General features: G+C 34.6%; 1 long non-coding RNA gene across 10 annotated transcripts in view; it reads left to right on the forward strand.

Annotated features, from left to right (window-relative positions):
• Positions 1–18,924, forward strand: part of LOC106730043 — a 57,291-nt gene that overhangs the window by 25,135 nt on the left and 13,232 nt on the right. For all 10 annotated transcript variants that reach the window (XR_004318201.1, XR_004318197.1, XR_004318198.1 and 7 more), the window contains exon 4: positions 13,759–13,937. This is a non-coding gene — a long non-coding RNA (uncharacterized LOC106730043). The remainder of the gene's footprint in view (positions 1–13,758; positions 13,938–18,924) is intronic.

Here is an 18,924-nt window from a genome sequence, read left to right on the forward strand (position 1 = left end):
TCTCACCACATTATTCAAAATAGTATTGGAAGTCCTAGCCAGAGAAATCAGACAAGAAAAATAAATAAAAGGAATCCAAATTAAAAGAGAAGTAAAACTTTCACTGTTTGCAGGTGACATGATACTTTATATAGAAATTCCTAAAGACTACCAAAAAACTACTAAATGAATTCAGTAAAGTTTCAGGGTACAAAATTAATATACAGGGATCTGCTGCATTTCTATATGCTAACAATGAAATATCAGAGAAATTAGGAAAACAATCCCATTTATAACTACATCAAAAAGAATAAAATACCTAGGCTAAATCTAACCAAGGAGGTATAAGACCTGTACTTGGAAAGCTGTAAGACACTGATAACAGAAACTGAAGATTACACAAACAAATGGAAAAATGTACCATAGTCATGGATTGGAAGAATTAATATTGTTAAAATGACCATACTCCCCAGGGCAATCTACATATTCTTCAGTCTTATCAAAATACCAATGGCATTTTTCACAGAACTAGAACAAATAATTGTAAAATTTGTATGGGAACACTAAAGACCTGAATAGCCAAAACAATCTTGAGAAAGGAGAAGAAAGCTGGAGATAACACATTCCTTGATTTCAAGCTATACTACAAAGCTAAAGTAACCAAAACAGTATGGTACTGGTATAAAAACAGACACATATATCAATGGAATGGAATGGAGAGCCCAGAAATAAACCAGTGCTTTTATTTTCAATTAATCTATGGCAAAGAAGGCAAGAATATACAATAGAGAAAAGACAGCCTCTTCAATAACCAGTGTCAAAAAAACTGGACAGCTACATGAAAATAATCAAACTGGACTACTTTCTCACACCATATACAAAAATAAACTCAAATGGATTAAAAACTTAAATGTAAGATGTGAAACCATAACATTTTTAGAAGAAAATATTGGCAGTGTGCTCTTTGACATCAGCTCAGCAATATTTGATCTGTCTCTGATATGTGGGTCTATCTCTCAGGCAAGAGAAACAAAAAGCAAAACAAAAATAAACAGATGGGACTACATCAAACTAAAAAGCTTTTACACACAGAAGAAAACTATCAACAAAACAAAAAGGCAGCCTACTGAATGGGAGAAGATATTTGCAAACAATATATCTAATAAGGGATTAATATCCAAAATATATAAAAAACTCATGCAACTCAACATCAAAAAGCACAGAAACCCAATTCAAAAATAAGCAAAGGACATAACAGACATTTTTTCCAAAGAAGACATGTAGATGACCAACAGACACATGAAAAGTTGCTCAACATCACTAATCATCAAGGAAATACAAATCAAAACCACGAGTTATCACCTTACACCTGTCAGAATGACTATTATCTAAAAGACAACAAATGACAAGTGTTGGTGAGGATGTGGAGAAAAGGGAACCTTCATGCACTGTTAGTGGATATGTAAATTTGTGTAATCACTATGGAAAACAGTATGGAGATTCCTCAAAAAATTAAAAATAGAACTGCCATATGATCTAACAGTTCCACTTAGGGGCATTTTTTCTGAAGAAAACAAAAACAATAATTAGAAAAGATACATGTTCTTTGCAGAATGATTTGCAATTGCCAAGATATTGCAGCAACTTAAGTGCCCATCAATAGATGAATGGATAAAGATGATATGGTATCTATATACAATGGAATATTACTCAGCCATATAAATGAATGAAATCTTGTCATTTGTGACACCATGGATGGAACTAGAAGTATTATGCTAAGTGAAATGTTGTGATTTCATATATATATATATAGAATCTAAAACAGAAGACAAATAAACAAACAAACTCATACATACAGACTCATAGATACAGAGAACAATCAGGTGGTTGCCAGAGGGGATGTGAGTGGAGGGGGTGAGTGAAATAGGTGAAGGAGATTAAGAGGTAGAAATATCTAGTTACAAAATAAGTAAGTCATGGGGTGAAATGTACAACATGAGGAATATAGTCAATAATATTGTAATAACCTTGTATGGTGATAGATATGGTCACTAGACTTATTGTAGTTTATCATTTTGTAATGTATAGATAAATTGAATCACTATATTCTGCTCCTAAAACAGAATGTTGTAGGTCAATTATACTTCAATTTAAAAAAAAAAATTTAAAGGATAGGCATATATATTGATACATACACATATACTTATGTATGCAGAGGATATTATTGTAAAGACTGAAAAGAAATTGAAAACTGATTACTTTTGGGGAAAGAAAATGGAGACTGGAGGATGGTAGGTGAAGGGGAGGAAGAATAGTCCCTTTCACTGTTTGCGTCCGTGTAATTGTTCAAGCTTTTGTTGTTATTTTTGTTTTCTTTACTATGTGCATATATTACTTAGTCAATGTCTGAAAGAAAAATAATCGTTATCTTTCAGAATCCAAAAGAAAAGCATAAAATATTAAACCATGCAGCTACCTCTCCTTATACCTTTTCCTGCTGTTGACCTATGAACTGAAAAGGATACTGCTGTGGTCTGAATGTTTGGGTTCCCACTGCCAAATTTGTATGTTGAAATCCTAACCCTGAGAGAAGATGATATTAGGAGATGGGGCTTTGGGGAAGTACTTAGGTCAAGAGATCCCAGAGAGCTCCTTACCCCCTTCCACTATGTGAGGACACAGCAAAGTCACCAGCTATCAGCCAAAAAGGCCTTCACCAGACTGTGACCATCCTGGCATACTGATGGACTTCCCAGCCCGCAGAACTGTGAGAAATAAATTTCTGTCATTTATAAGCTACTCAGTCTATGATATTTTGTTATAGCAGCCCAAATGGACTAAGACAGATATTTTCTTAACTTTGTTTTAGGGTCAAATGTTGAATGCTTTCTCGGTTTAGAATTATATTGCCCTACTTTCAAAATAGCTACCATTTATTTTATTTTTTTAGGAAGTGTTCTCTCCTGCTACATTTCCTAAAAGAATTTACATCTGCCAGGGGTTATTTCTTTAAATGTTTGATAGGATTCATCAGTGAAATCATGTGGGCCTAGAGCTTTCTTTGCAGAAAGGTTTTTTATTTAAAAATTCAGTTTTTTCAAGTAAAGGACTATTCAGATTTTCTGCTTGATTTTTTTGTCAGTAGAGTACATTATATTTTTCAAAGGTTATGTCTATGTCATATAAGTTGTTGAATTTATTGGCATAAAGATATTCATTGTTTCCTTATTATCCATTTAATTCTTTAAGATCTATACTGATACACCCTCTTTTATTCTCAACACTGTTAACTTGTGTTGTCTTTTTTTTCTCTTCATCAGTCTAACTAGGAGTTTATCACTTTTGTTATTCTTTTTAAAGAGCTGGTTTTTGGCTTTGTCAGTTTTTTCTGTTGTTTCCTATTTCACTGCTTCCTGCTCTTATTTTTATTATTTCCCTTTTCCCACTTATTTTGAGTTTACTTTGCTTTTCTTAATCCAGCTTTTTAACTTGGAAACTTAAGTTACTATTTTTACAATTTCTTTTCTAACATATGCATTTAGAACTGTAACTTTTCCTCTAAGCACTATTTTAGACACATCTCATAAATTTTGATATGTGCTTTTCATTATCATTTAGTTTGAAATATTTTCCAATTTCCATTGTGATTTCCTTTTTTAACCCACTGGGCTAATTAAACATGTCATGTGAATTTCAAATATTTGCATTTTTGGAAATATATCTTCTTATTATTGATTTTTAATTTCATTTCATTGTTATCAGAGGAGATACTTTTTTAAGATTTCAATCTTTTAAAATTTATTATAACTTGTTTTATGGCTCAGCATATGATGATCTATTTTGATATGTATACTATGTGTACACAAAAAGAATGGATATTCCAGCAATCATTGTATATAATATTCTAGTAAATGTCAGTTAGGGCAGGCAGGTTGGTAGTGTTCAGATCTACAGTTTACTGATTTTTTTCTGGCTGTTCTATGAATTTCTGGGAGAGGAGTTTTAAATAGTCCATGATTGTAGATTTTTATATTTCTGTATTTAACTGTCAATTTTTACTTTATGTGTTTGAAGGTCTTTTATTGTTTTATCTTCTTAATAATTGATCCTTTTGTTATTATGAATTATTCCTATCTTTGTTAATTTCCTTTGTCTTGAAGACTGTTTCATCTGCTATTAATATAGCCACTTCAACCTTCTTTGATTATTTGTGTGGCTTATATAATATTCCATCTTATCCCTTTCAACCTAGTCATGTCTTTAAATTTCTTTTAGAAAACATTTATTTGGGTTTTGTTTTTTATTATCCATCCTGAAAATTTCTGCCTTTAGTTGGAGATTTTAACCATTTTATATTTAGTGTAACTATTGGCTCTACTTATTCTTACCATATTACAGTTTGCTTTGTGTTTTGTCCCATCAGCTTTTCGTTCCTCCCTGTCTATTTATCTATAATTTTTAGGCTAATTGAACATTAGTTTTTTAAGCTAGTAAGACTGCAAGTTTTTATCTTGTTTCTAATCAACCAGCATGGCACCATTTAGTTAAAAACTAGTTGGAAATTCACTTAATGTCATTCTCTTTATCAATTAATTTTTCTGATCCCCTCCAGTTTTTTATTGCTTTTGGTCATATTACCATGCCTTTAGATAATTGTTGACATTTTGTCCATATTTTATCATTGTCACCTGTGAAACAGTTTGCTCAATGGGAGCTACTCTACCTTTGCCAGAGGTGGAATCTAATTTTTAAAGATCATAACAACTCTGTTACAATGCCCCTCACTTATACAATGTATGATGAATCTAGGTGTTTAAGTGGCATCCACCAGTTTGCTATTATGGCTCTCTAAAATAATTAATAGATTATATGAATGGTGTGGGGGAGGGTATAGCTTAGTGGTAGAGTGCATGCTTAGCATGCACGAGGTCCTGTGTTTAATTCCCTGGTACCTCCATTAAATAAACAAATAAATAAACTTAGATACCACTCCCCCCCCCAACAAAAAGATTATATGAATGGATCACTGCTAACTCTGAAATCTACTATTGGTGAAATCATGAAGAAAAGCTTGCTAGGTGATTTTTGAGTGTATGAAGTGTTTAGAATGTTTGTAAGAAAATGAATAAACAATATCTTAAGTGTTTACTATTGGATAGTAGAATCATAAGATGATTTGGTTTCTCATTCATGCTTTTTAGAATTTTCCAAATTTCTATAATTGAACTGCTTTATAATTGAAATGAAGATATTAATTCTTTTTGACTAAAGGGAATGAAAGAACACTAACATCTGCTGAGAAACTACCATGAGCTTCAGAGTGCACTAGGCACTGTCTCATTTAAAACTTTTATGGGATTTTTTAAACCAGAGGAAAAAAATGTTTTTAATTAACTGTTAAAGTATGGTTTAAAAGTCTATTTTTTATCTTAATGATGTCTCCTGGTTTTTTGGTTTTTGTTTTCTTTTTTCCAAGAGAAACCTTTCTGTGTCCACCTGAGGTTAACATTAGCAAATGAGTTCCAGATACACAACAATACCTGATATGCAGTAGGGGTGAGAAAAACCAATGCTCCTTCAATATACCCAGACATTAAATTGAACCTCTGGCAATCTTGGAAAGGGACAGTTTCTCTATGTCTTCCTGATAGGCTTGTGTTATCTAAACTGTGTGAGATCTTGTTCTTTCTTTTAAGGGCAATAAAATGTTTCATTTAATTCGGGAACGTAACACCTTTCATCCAGCCTCATTCAGTTTACCAGTTTAATTTTTTCTTCTACCTCTTTCAGAATGTTTAAGTACAAAGAGTATAGTCTATAATAGAGCAGGGCTGAGCAATGTTATAGTTGCCCAGAATCAGAGGCCAAGCAGTCTTCAGCCTTCATTTCCTGAGAACCAAAAGCAGCTTCTGTGTTCTTGCCTGAGGGCTTACCCTCAGAGCTTTCTAGGTAAAAATGCCTTGGGTTCTTTCTCCTAATCAGGAAAAGGTGATTGGATTGAGTCATGTTTCACCTGAAGTATTTGGGCCCCTTATCTGAACCAGTCATTACATCTTGAGGCAGTTGTAAGGAGGACTGCTGTAATGACCTGACAAAAACCTATTCCTTCAACATTACCAGTCATTAACTCTCCAAGACAAGATGTGACATGCTGCAGCCCTCAGACAGGTCATCCAGTAGGAGTCTCCTCTTGACAAATATAATCCCTTTTCACCTTTATTCATGACAATTTTCTTTCTTTCCCAATGTCAAACTACCAATTTTTCCAAGTCAGCACTTCCTAGTTGGACCAAGGGAATTTTTTTCCACTTCAAAGGGAGGTGCTACTATCTTTTCACTTTTGATTGTATCTTACTTTAATTGGTCTTTGTTAGAGTGGTAATTTAGAGTAGATACATATTTAGAATAGAAAAGCATGATACTAATGCCTATTATTGTTTTCTTTATTATTATTTTTGCTGCAGATTGTAGTTTGAGATATAAAAGCCTGTTTTAATCATATGCACTACTTCATGTTCCACGTGTGCAATACTTACTCCACAGATGTGATGTCAAAATGAATTCAGCAATTGGGATATGTGCCTTAAAGTAAAAGAGAAGTAGGACACTTGATGTCTAGCCTTCAATTTCTTAACTTTAGGTAACTTTGCCTACTAAGGGAATTATAAAATTAATTCTCTTGTAAAAATGGGGTCATTGGTTCAAAATTATTTTCCCTCCAATGGAAAACTATAAAACTGATACCACAATTAAGAAGCACTTTTCTTTAAAGACATGATTCCCCTAGCGAGTCTCATTAGCTAGAATCCAGGTACAATGATCTGAAACCTAATGCAGGGTTATAAACAAAAGTAAAATGGGACATGGTTCTTTTTCAACTGACTTAAGATATAACTAGGCAAACAGTACAGGAGAGTGCACAGGAAAACCAAGCTGATAGACAGGAAAAATAGATGACAAAAAATATAACAGCCTTCTAGCAGTCTGAGGTGAGAACCTGCAGATGGTCAAGGGAAAGTCATTCCAAGTAAGGAAAGTGAACTATGCAGTTGCCAGATGATATCCAAGGCATGGACTCTTGTATTGAGCCCAGATTTTGTCTCCAGATAAGCCTTCTCTGGGGTATAAAATAGAACAGTTCTATGACAGGAGTTTATCAGGGGTTAATTTAAGATGAAAAAGAAAGAGAAATAAGAGAAAAACTAAGGAAGAGGTAGTAACTTCAACATCTGGTTTAAGAAAGAACTCTTGTTCCCTCTTCAATCATCTGCATAGTAATGAGAGCTAAAACTGACAGCCCAATAAGGGGCCCATGTGACTGCTCACTGGGAGAGGCATGCCACAGGCAACAAGCTGCAAATGGAAGGGAGTCAATAAGCAATGGTTTCTAAGGGACAGGGATTCCAAGCGGCAGAAGATTTGCAATCGACTACTTCCCACATGGGCAACTCTAGGTATGTTCTCCAGCAAAAGCAGCAGTAGCAAATTACTGATTTCTTTCTATATATTTCTCTTTATGATAATACATTCATAGGAGGACATGAACCTGGGAAAAACAAGCTACTGTTCTAAACAAATGAAAATATTTACTAACCTCCAATAATTGCAAATACAAAGCCTAGGAGAACTGTATTGGATTATGGTTTCTAAAGAAACTATGGGACCCCACCACTGAGATTTCTCACCATTTGCTGCACCAGAACCTCTGCAGCCTTCCTCCCATCTGCCACTAACCCCAGTCCACATAAGCAATGTAAAAGCAATGCCAGTTTTCAGCTGTGATGAGCATAGCTGATTCATGTAGTGAACTGAAGAGCCATTCAAGGACAAAGAAAAACATATGCTATAATAGAAGACTCATTCTATAATATAGTTTCTAAATATATATATATGTATTTACATATAACATATATAAATATAGATACAGTTTGCATGAATATAGTCAATAGGCAATCACTACATATATTTAAGGTAAACCGTATACATTATCAAAATCTGTCATATATTGTATTTTTATTTAATGCATCCAGATGCTCTAATGATTACTGAATGGAAGCAAGCTGATAAACTGCAAGCTCTGTCTAGAAAATTGGTCACTAAGACTGTACTAGAAATGTTCTAGGAATAGGAGTAAACAGATAACAAGTAAGTCTAATTGTTTGAATAATTGTAGTTAATATTAAATTAAAATGTGCCACATACATTTTTAAACTTTTGATTGAAAACTTCTTGGTTTTAAATGAAAAAAATGCCTCGTCTAAATTATTCCTAAAGTAAAATTTAATAGCATAAATATTTAAAACTTAATAGCTTAAATAACTATGATAGAGTTCTGTTTTATTCCTTTTATTTTATTTATCTAGGTCATAAATGAAGGATTTCAATCCTTTATTTGTCATTTTTCAGAAGTACTAAACTTATAAACATAAAAAAGGAATTATGTTTTTATTTTCTTATGTGATTTCAGAAAGTAAACAAAACTGATGGATTTATTAATCTTATAACCATGCATTAGACTTAATGGTAAATATATTGCTAATGCATCCTAAAAAATCTATTTTTTAAATGGGGGGAAAATAGCCTATTTCTTGAAAGACAGGAAATACAGAACTAAGAAGTACACATGTTCACTTGTCATAACCTTTTTTTTTATTGTCTAGATATTTTATTTTCATTTTTAATTAAAAAGAAATTTTTTTAAATTGAAGTACAGTCAATTACAATGTGTCCATTTCTGGTGTACAGCACAATGTCCCATTCATGCAGATATATACATATATTTGTTTTCATATTTTTTTCATTAAAGGTTATTATAAGATATTGAACATAGTTCTCTGTGCTATACAGAAGAAACCTTTTTTTAAACTATTTTTATATATAGTGGCTAACATTTGTAAATCTCAAACTCCCAAATTTATCCCTTCCCACCCTCCTTCCCCAGTAACCATAAGATTGTTTACCATGTCTGCAAGTCTATGTCTGTTTTGTAGATGAGTTCATAGTGTTCTTTTTTTTTTTTGATTCCACATATGAGTGATATCATACAATATTTTTCCTTCTCTTTCTGACTTACTTCAGTTAGAATAACTATCTCTAGGTCCATCCATGTTGCTGCAAATGGCATTACTTTATTCTTTTTATGGCTGAGTAGTATTCCATTGTATAAATAAACCACATCAGTCATCTGCTGATGGACATTTAGGTTACTTCCATGTCTTGATCTTGCCATAACCTTAAGCAGCACTTTTTTTGCTGCTTAAAATGTTTTATTTTTCTTCTCCCTCAAAGTTTTTTAAAAGATTAGTTACTTTTAACAAATAATGGAAAGTGTAATGGAGACAACAGCAGAGATAGAGTCACCTGATATCATTGCTATGAGATTTCATTCAGCCCAGCCTGTGTGAGACCCTGTCTTGGGCCTTCAGCTCTCCTGAACTCCAAGGTGCACGGTGGTGTGCAGTGGTAGATAGCACAGGTGCTTTGTGATTGAAGACTTCCTTGTCAGAATACAGAGATTGCCCATAATTTGTCAAGCAGTGAAGAATGACTGGAGATTACAAGGAAAAGAGGGGGAGGGTTATACTTACAAAATAAACTCTTAGGAAAGGAACTCAGTAATTTACCTACTGTGAAGAACTAGTAACTAAAAGAATTTAGAATGAAGATTTTGAAAGATGGTATCTCTAACTCAGGCATATACTGATAATATCATCTATAATCAGACTTCAAAAATCAGACCCTCAGTGATATGTCAGAGAGCCTATAAGTGCAGGTGAAAGCTCACTTAGAGGTGAGTTGGGGGGGGTGGTAAATCTGATCAGTAGTTTTCAAATATTTTTAATAGTGAGCACTTAAATTTACAAATAAAAAATATGCAACCATACACAACATTTCACTAAGACCAATGAAAGCAGAACTGCTCTGGTAATGTGGGGATGGGGACGTGTCACCCAGCATGTCTCAGTATGGCCGCCGGGCTTCCCTGAACAATTTTAGGGCATTACCCAACACAAGCAAAGAGAAGTAAATGATTTCTCCAGGTCCTCTACATTCCCTCATCAATGATAAAACAGCCTGGCCCTTATGAATATGTGACCTTAGATTGTTGCCAGTCACCAAATTAGCCAACACCACCAAAGTATGTAATGACTCCCAGTAACTCCTTGTTGGGCTGCATGCCACAGGCCTGCAAGCCCTGTACTTGCCCAGCAGCGAGACCGAAGAAAGAACCTGGAGTCAGCAACTGAGATTATCAGTGGTTTAGTGGATAAGGGGAGCTTACATGTCTGAAGAAAGATCCTGGAGTGACACCCCATCGCCTACAGCAGACAGCGGCAGGCAAGACCTGGAGCAGCCTTTACTCCCAGGGCAAGGAGGAAACCGGTTATAGGGGGAATTGACGTCAGGTTGACTTCCCATTACCAGGGAAACTAGCAGAGGGGCCCGCCCCTCACCGACCCTTTGATAAGCTCTCCAGGTGGCGATGTTCTGATCTAAAGAGTAGAACACTTACTAGCTGGGGCAGGGGGCCAGTATGTAGGAAGGTCAGTCAGGTGAGTAGGCTGTAGGTGAAGCAGGCACTGGTCGAGAAGGGGATGTACAGAAAGCAAGAGATCTTGGGTGGCCTGATCATACACCGCCCCCCACCCAATACTGCATAATCTTATCAGAGTAACTGCATATAAAATAAGCAGAAAACTACAGAAACATCATAAAATGACAGTGCTGAGTAGTTCCCAAGGCTCATTGTTAACCTACATTAACTTGTTCATTCACATCAACCTAGCATATATAACTGTTCAGGTAGTTCTTTGCACAGTTTTTTATATAATCCCAGTTTTGATTTAATGTTGGATTTAGTATTTCACTTCAAAGTGTGCATAAGCATAATAGAAACTAAATACAACCCACAATTTCATTCTCAACTTTAGAAATTATGGAAACATAATGAATGATTTTGTGAAGTCCATGTTTCAATTCCATATGTACTCTTAAAGTATGTTGAAATTTTTGAATCAATGAAATATCAAAATTGAATAAATTAAGGGTGTCCATGATCAAAATACACATACACTCATGCAAAAATGCAAACTAAGAGTTTCTCTAAGGAATTCAAAATGCTTCACAGATGATTGTTTATCATTCATGTTAATGAAGGGCAGATGATATTCATTTTAGTTAATGGCTGTAATTTTCCACCCTGCCAAATTTTTTACTGACCCCACTGCTAAATAATTTAAGCTTAATGTGCTCTTTCTCCCTTTGCATCATCCTTTGAGGGGAGAGCTAGTGAATAATAAAAACACAGAATTGGACAATAGATCTAAAAAGGGCAAAAAAGAAATTCTGAATGGTCCTTAACTTGTATAATCAATAGGTGACTACCCTATTTGATCTCATAATTCTCTTGTGAGCTAGAACGGGAAGATGCAATTTGCTAATAAGGAAACAGGTGAAGAGAATATATTCACTATGCTAACTCCACATGATTTGTCCAATGTCACCCTGAGCTAAGACTCGGCATAGAATTGAGTGATTATTGAGATAATCCAAACAGAGCATTGGATTACTAAAGAACCAGACGAATCTCCTCATAAAATTTAAAAATAGGCCTGGTGCGCATGTTGGCTTTGTACAAAGATAATTTTGTCAAAAGATACAATTATTAACTCTGAGGAAAATAACTTCTTTTAAAATAGCCTTAGATATTTTAATTTAAACTAAAAAAAATTTTTTTCCTTTTAAACTCAGGGCACTGTGTTATGCTAGATGGAGCGGCAACATTCAGACCTTACCTTCAAGGAACTTTAAATCTAGGAGAGAGCATAAAATGTATGCTAGTAGTTATTAAATGCTCATATGCAATGTTAGTGCTGCAAGGGAGATACAAAGAGGATGCAGAGCTTATGTTCAGCTTGGGACCTGATAAGAGGTTGGGTAGGGATATAGATGAAAAAAGACTGGGCATGAATTGATAATTATTGAAGCTATCTAATGGGTACGTTACATTATTTTGTCCATCTATTAATTTTTTCATAATAAAAGTGCTTCTTAAAAAGTCTTCCTCAATGAGATGGCATTTGAGATAGACTTTGGCAAAAGGGCACTAGCCAGTAAACCAAGAAGTATGGGTAGAAATAGCAAGATCCTGACACGTAGTTGGAAAAGCCCTAGGCTGATTCGATTGATGTTGTACTGCTTAGGTGAAGCATAGAGTATATATTGGGGCATAGGAGAATGGGATAAAACTAAAAAATTATTTTTATTATTATTTCAATGACTTTGAGTATTAAATTGTGACATTTAAAATTATTACAGCAGTTCCTAGTGGCTTTAGCATGATTTGATTAAAAGTTTTGATTATAGGGGAAATAAAGAGGCTGAAGTGAAGCAGATATGAATCCAAATTCCAGTAAGAAGGACTTTACAAAGTTGAAGAGAGGCTGTGCAGTCCAGAAAAGAACAGGGACATGGAATAGAAAGTCCAGGAGAGGAGCTGTAGAAGGGGAATATTAGGACACTCGATTGACAGAGGACAGAGAATGTCAAAGATAAATTTAAGATTTTGTTTCCAGTCTGGGTGCACATAAGCCAGGATGGTCATATCCAAATTAGTGAAGAAGACAAAGTAGCTTTTAGGCATCACTAGTCTGAAGGGCTAGGAGGAGGACAACTAGACAGAGGTGACCAGAAGATGCCCTCCACAAGAGAGAGGATTGGGAGAGGAGAGAAACTTGGGACTTATTCATATGGAACTAAGCATTGAAGCACAAAATTGCTGAGCAGGTGAGTAAGTAAAGAGAAGACAAGAGGGCTGAGAACAAAATCTTGGGGAGTTAAGGGTTTGGTTTGATACGAGAAAAAAGAGCTAAAGACAGAAGAGAACTCAGATAGTAATACTACTACTAACATCTTGTATTTACTAAAGATCGGCTAACAAGAAACAATGTCAAATTTAAATGGCTTAAAACCATGAAAGTTTATTTCTCACTCAAGCAAGAGTCCAACACGGATACTTCTCTTTAGGCAGTTCTTTCCTTAGCGGCAAATGCAGGGATTCAGGCTCCTTCCCTCTTGTGACTTTGCCCTCCTCTGGGTCCCTAAAGTCCTTCTCATTCAGCCAAAGGATGGTGAAAGCAAATAGGAAAATCATGGATGGGAAGGTTTGATGGTCAGCCCTGGAAGTGATGTCTGTCACTTCTGCCCACACACCATTAGCTAAAAGTCAGCCACTAAGCTGCTCCAAAACGCAAGGTATTCTTAGTCAGAAACTGTCACATCTCATGTTTGCATCACACAGTTTTTAGAGGATTGTCTTACACTTCACTATATAGTACAGTTTCATGGAGGTCAGTAAAGCCCAGTGGTTAAATGTATGAACTCTGGAGTTAAAATCACTTGGATTTGTTTCCTGGCTTCACTATTTGTAGCATAAATATCACCTAGAATAAAGTAATTCACCTCTCTGTACCTCATCTGTAAAATGGTGATAACAAAATCTAACCCATAGGATTGTTAGGAAGATTAAATGAGTTTAACAAATGTACAGTATTTAAATAGTGCCTGGCATGTGTCTGGCATGTAGTAAGTTCTCGGTAAAGATTAGCTATTATTGTCATATTAGAACTATCACATTAAGACTATAGCAATTTACTGGTGGAGTGGGCATTAAATAATATGACATGTAGAGAGGTGGTAGCAGGGGCCAGAGAAGAAAAAGCCATCAATTTGTCCATTAAGCTGTATGAATAATTACAAAAAATTCTGCTTTTTTAACAGTTGTTTAGCACCAGCCAAACAAGAGGTGAAAGACTCTGGATTTCTAACGCACAGCAATTTTCAGTTAATATGTCTAGAACTGCAAAATAAATAACCTCTAAGCAAATCAGGTGGCATCACAGTCAAGTTAAATCCTAGAAGGTTCAGATGGGGTCTTATTTCGAAGGTCTCATATCGAGGTAAGTAAACCATTCCTTGGAAGGAGAGTGCTATCAATTTGAGATTCACTTTCTAGTCTTCCTTCTCCCAGGACAAAATCATTTAGTAGGTCACAACCAGAGGACCTGAGTCAGTTCATTTCGCCTGAGCAAGCACTTGACTATACTTTGCGTATACATTAGGGTAAGCATGAACATTGCCTATGGGTGTTTATTTTTGGAAGGCTCTCTTCCCTCTCCAGCTTCTATGCTTTCTCCCTATCCCCATTAAATAATCTTCCCATTTTGTCACTTTTGTGGTCTCTTGGTAAATCTTCAAGTATTCATTTTATTAAAAATTCTATTTTAGAATTAAACCTTTTGCTCTGAAAACTGTAGATTCACAAACTCATATGTTGTAAGTAATAATACAAAGATCCAATATACCCTTTACCCACCCAGTTTCCCCCAATGGTAACATGGTACTAGTACAGTGTAATACAGCACACAATACAATATCACAACCAGAATATTACCATTGATACAGTCAAGATACGAAACATTTCCATCACCACAAGGATCCCTCTTTTGGCCATTTATAAGCACTCCCAGTTCCCACCTACACCCATCCCTTCATCAACCCCTAGCAATCACTAATGTGTTTTCTATTTTTACGGTTTTTGTCATTTCAAGAATGTCATATAAATGAAATCATAAGCATGGAACTTTCTGTCATTGGCTTTTTTTCACTCAGCATAATTCTCTGGTGATATTACTCCAGGTTGTGTATATCAGTAGTTGGCTCCTCCTTATTGCTGAGTAGTGTTCCATGGTCCGGGTGAACCAGTTTGTCTTGTCATAGACCTACTGAAGAACATCTGGGTTGTTTCTGGTTTTTGGTGATTACAAATGAAGCTACTATAAATATTCATGTATAGGTTTTTGTGTGAGTTTATGCCTTCATTTCTCTGGGATAAATGCCCAAGAGTATATTGGTTAGGCTGGAAAATATTTGCATGTTTAGCTTTTAAGACCACTGTTAAACTATTTATTAAACTATTTTCCAGTGTGGCTGTATCTTTATTTTATGTGTCCACCAGCAGTGTATGAGTGATCTACCATTCTCGCCAACATTTGGTGATATCGGTATTTTTTAAAGCCATTCTGGTACATGTTTAGTGATACCTCATTATGTTTTGTTTTGTTTTGTTTGCATTTCCCTAGTGGCTAATGATGCTGAACATCTTTTCATGTAGTAATCTACCATCTGTATATTTTTTTTGGTACAGTGTCTCTTCATGTACTTTGCCATTTCCCTATTCTAATTGGATTCTTTGCTTTTTTTACTGTTGAGTTTTGAGAAGTCTTTAAATGTTCTGGATATAGAATATCTTTTTGTCAAAGATACACCCATCTTTTGTCAAATACGTGGTTTCATATATTTTCTCTGATTCTGTAGCTTCTCTTATCATCCTCCTAACAGAGTCTTTTGCTGACAAAAGTTTTCAATTTTGATCAAATCAAACTATCAGTTTTTTTTTTTCTGTAAAGGATCATGCTTTCGGTATTTAATCTAAGAATTCTTTGCCTAATCCTTGGGTCCCAGAGATTTTCTCCTATGTTTTTCGGTAAAAGCTTTATAGTTTTACATTTTACGTTTGGTTTTGTGATCCATTTTGAATTAATTTTTGTATCAGGTGTGACATGATTGTCTATGTAGAGAATCCAAAAGAATTAACCAAAACACTCCTGGAACTAATAAGCAATTTTAGTAAGGTTTCAGGATACAAGGTTACGAAACAAAAGTCAATCACTTTCCTATATACCAGCAATGAACAAATGGAATTTGAAATTAAAAGCACAACACTATTTACATTAGTATCCCCTAAAATGAAATACTTAGGTATAATGTAACAAGATATGAGCAAGAGCTACATGAGAAAAACTACAAACCTCTGATGAATGAAATCAAAGTAGAACTAAATAAGTAGTGAGGTATTTCATGTTCATGGAAAGGGACACAAAATATTGTTAAGATATAAGTTCTTCCCAGCTTGATCTATAGATTCAATGCCATCCCAATCAAAATCCCAGCAAGGTACTTTGTGGATATTGACAAAGTGATTCTAAAGTTTACATGGCAAGACAAGAAACCAAGATAGCCAATATAATATTGAAGAAGAACAAAGGTGGAGGACTGACACTATCCAACTTCAAGATTTACTACAAAGTTACAGTAATCAAATTAGTGTGGTATTGGATACACAGATCAATGGAATAGAATAAAGAGCCCAGAAATAGACATCATAAATATAGTCAACTTATCTTTGACAAATGAGCAAAGGCAATAAAATAGAGTTTTTTCAACAAATAACATGCAAAGATTGAATCTAGACACAGATCTTACACTCTTCATAAAAATTAACTCCAAAGAGATCACAGACCTAAATGTAAAACACAAAGCTACTATGCTCCTAGAAGATAACATAGGTTGGGTTTGGCGATAACTTTTTAGATATAACACTAAAGGTACAATCCATGAAAGAAAGAACTGATAAGCTGAACTTAATTGTAACTAGAAATTTCTGCTCTGCAAAAGACACTGTCAAGAGAATGAAAAGATAAGCCACAGACTGGAGAAAATATTTACAAAAGACATTATCTAAAAAAGGACTGTTATCCCAAAATATTCAAAGAACTCTTTTTTTTACAGTTCACGTTAGTTTTAATGATTTTTTTCTTCCAGTTTTTTGAGATATAACTGACATACAGCAATGTGTAAATTTAAGGTGTACATCATAGTGATTTGACTTACATACATCATGAAATGATTATCACAGTAAGTTTATGAACAGCCATCATCTCATATAAATACATTAAAGAAACAGAAAAAAATATTTTTTCTTGAGATGAGGGCTCTTAGGATTTACTCTCTTAACAACTTTCATATATCACATACAGCAGTGTTAATTATATTTGTCATGCACATTATATCCCTAAGACTTACATTTCTTATAAGTGGAAGTTTGTACATTTTGACTGTCTCATTCAGTTTCCTCTCCTCCCAACCCTAGCTCTGGTAACCACAAATCTGATCTTTTTCTATGAGTTTGTTTGTGTGTTTGTTTTGTTTCTGAAGTATAATTGACCTCCAAGGCAATGTTAGTTCAGTTGTACAACAGTGATTCAATATTTCTATACATTTCAAAATGATCACTGATAAGTCTAGTTACATGTCATCATACAAAGTTCTTTCGTTTCTTTTCAAATATTTTTATTTCTCTTTTTGACTTATTTCACTTAGCAGAATACCCTCTAGGTCCATCCATGTTGTCACAGTTTTCCCAACACCATTTATTGAAAGGGCTATTTTTTTCTCCATTGTACATTCTTGCCTCCTTTGTCATAGACTAATTACTCATATTTCAAGTTGCTGATTTCTTAAGTTCAAACACATTTTTAACAACCTTGCATTTTTACTGCCCCCCAACACTGAATATTTTTGACAATCATATTTTACATATTTTTGTTTGTGTATCCCTTAACTACTTATCGTGGATACAGATGATTTGACTGCTTTTGTATTTTAATCTTCCCACTAGCTTTGTAAGTGGTTGATCTACTACCTTTACTATATATTTGCCTTTACCAATGAGATTATTCCTTTTGCAGTTTTCATATTTCTAATTATGGCCTTTTTTTTTTGCTTAGCAAAGTCCCTTTAACATTTCTTGTAAAGCTGGTATCATGGTGCTGAATGCTTAGCTTTTGCTTATTTGTAAAATTCTTGATCTTTTCTTCAAATCTGAATGATAGTCTTGCCAGATAGAATATTCTTGGTTGTAGGTTTTTTCCTTTCACCACTTTAAATATATTGTGCCACTCCCTTCTGGACTGCAGAAAAGTCAGTTGATCACTTTATGGGAGTTCCCTTGTTAGTAATGTGTTGCTTTTCCCTTGCTGCTTTTAATATTCTCTATCTTTAATTTTTGCCATTTTAATTACACTATATCTTGGTGTGGATCTCTTTGGATGGATCTTGTTTGGGACACTCTATGCTTCCTGGACATGAATGTCTGTTTCCTTTCTCAGGTTAGGGAAGTTTTCAGCCATTATGTCTTCAGATATGTTCTCTGCCCCTTCCTCTTTTCTCTGGAACCCATATGATGGGAATGTTAGTATGCATGATGTTGTTCTCTTAAACTGTCCTCATTTTTTCTCTTTTTTCCTTTTTTCTTTTTGGCTTCAGTGATTTCCACTTCCCAGTCCTTCAGTTCCTGATCTGTTCTTCTATATCTGTATTAAAATCTACTAGTGATTTTTGTCTAGTTTATTTTTTATTTCAGTTATTGTATTCTTCAGTGCTGTTTGGCTCTTCTTTATAGTTTCTCTCTATTAGAAACTTCTGACTTCTCACTGGGTTCACCCATTCTCTTGAGTTCTTTGAGCATCTTTATGATCATCACATTGAACTCTTCATTGGGTAGATTGCTTATCTCCACTTCACTTAGTTCTTTCTCTGGGGTTTTATCTTATTCCCTCATAGGGAACATATTCTTCTGTTACCTCATTTTGCCTAACTTCTATTTTTATTTCTACTATTTCTCTCTCAGTCTTGTCTTTTGGTTCTGGGTTAAATGCTGATTCCTCTACTTTGTTCCTACTATTCTATACCCTACACTATGTAGTGTTTGGATAATCACTACCTTGTATACTTAGAAGAGAAAAATCTGTCTTTTGCAATAATTTAAAACTCAGATAATATCTGACTTTTAAGTACCATCTTCCTCAAAAGTATTCCAAAGTATTTTTTCTGGCCTTTCATCCTTCTCTGCCTTTCCTTTAAAATACAAATAAAGAGATGTAATGTTTCAATAGCATGGAAGCCAGGAATCTTTGTCGAGGATATGTCAGACATCAGAAGGAAATTTTATTTTCTAAAATATGGGTACATAATGCTATAGTGCAGGGTAAGACTCTGGGTGAAAAACAGTGGGAGATTTCCATCTGTCTACCTACAGTGTCTTTC

The sequence above is a fragment of the Camelus ferus genome, chromosome 3 (genome assembly GCF_009834535.1).
Source record: "Camelus ferus isolate YT-003-E chromosome 3, BCGSAC_Cfer_1.0, whole genome shotgun sequence".
Classification (NCBI taxonomy): Eukaryota; Metazoa; Chordata; class Mammalia; order Artiodactyla; family Camelidae; genus Camelus; species Camelus ferus.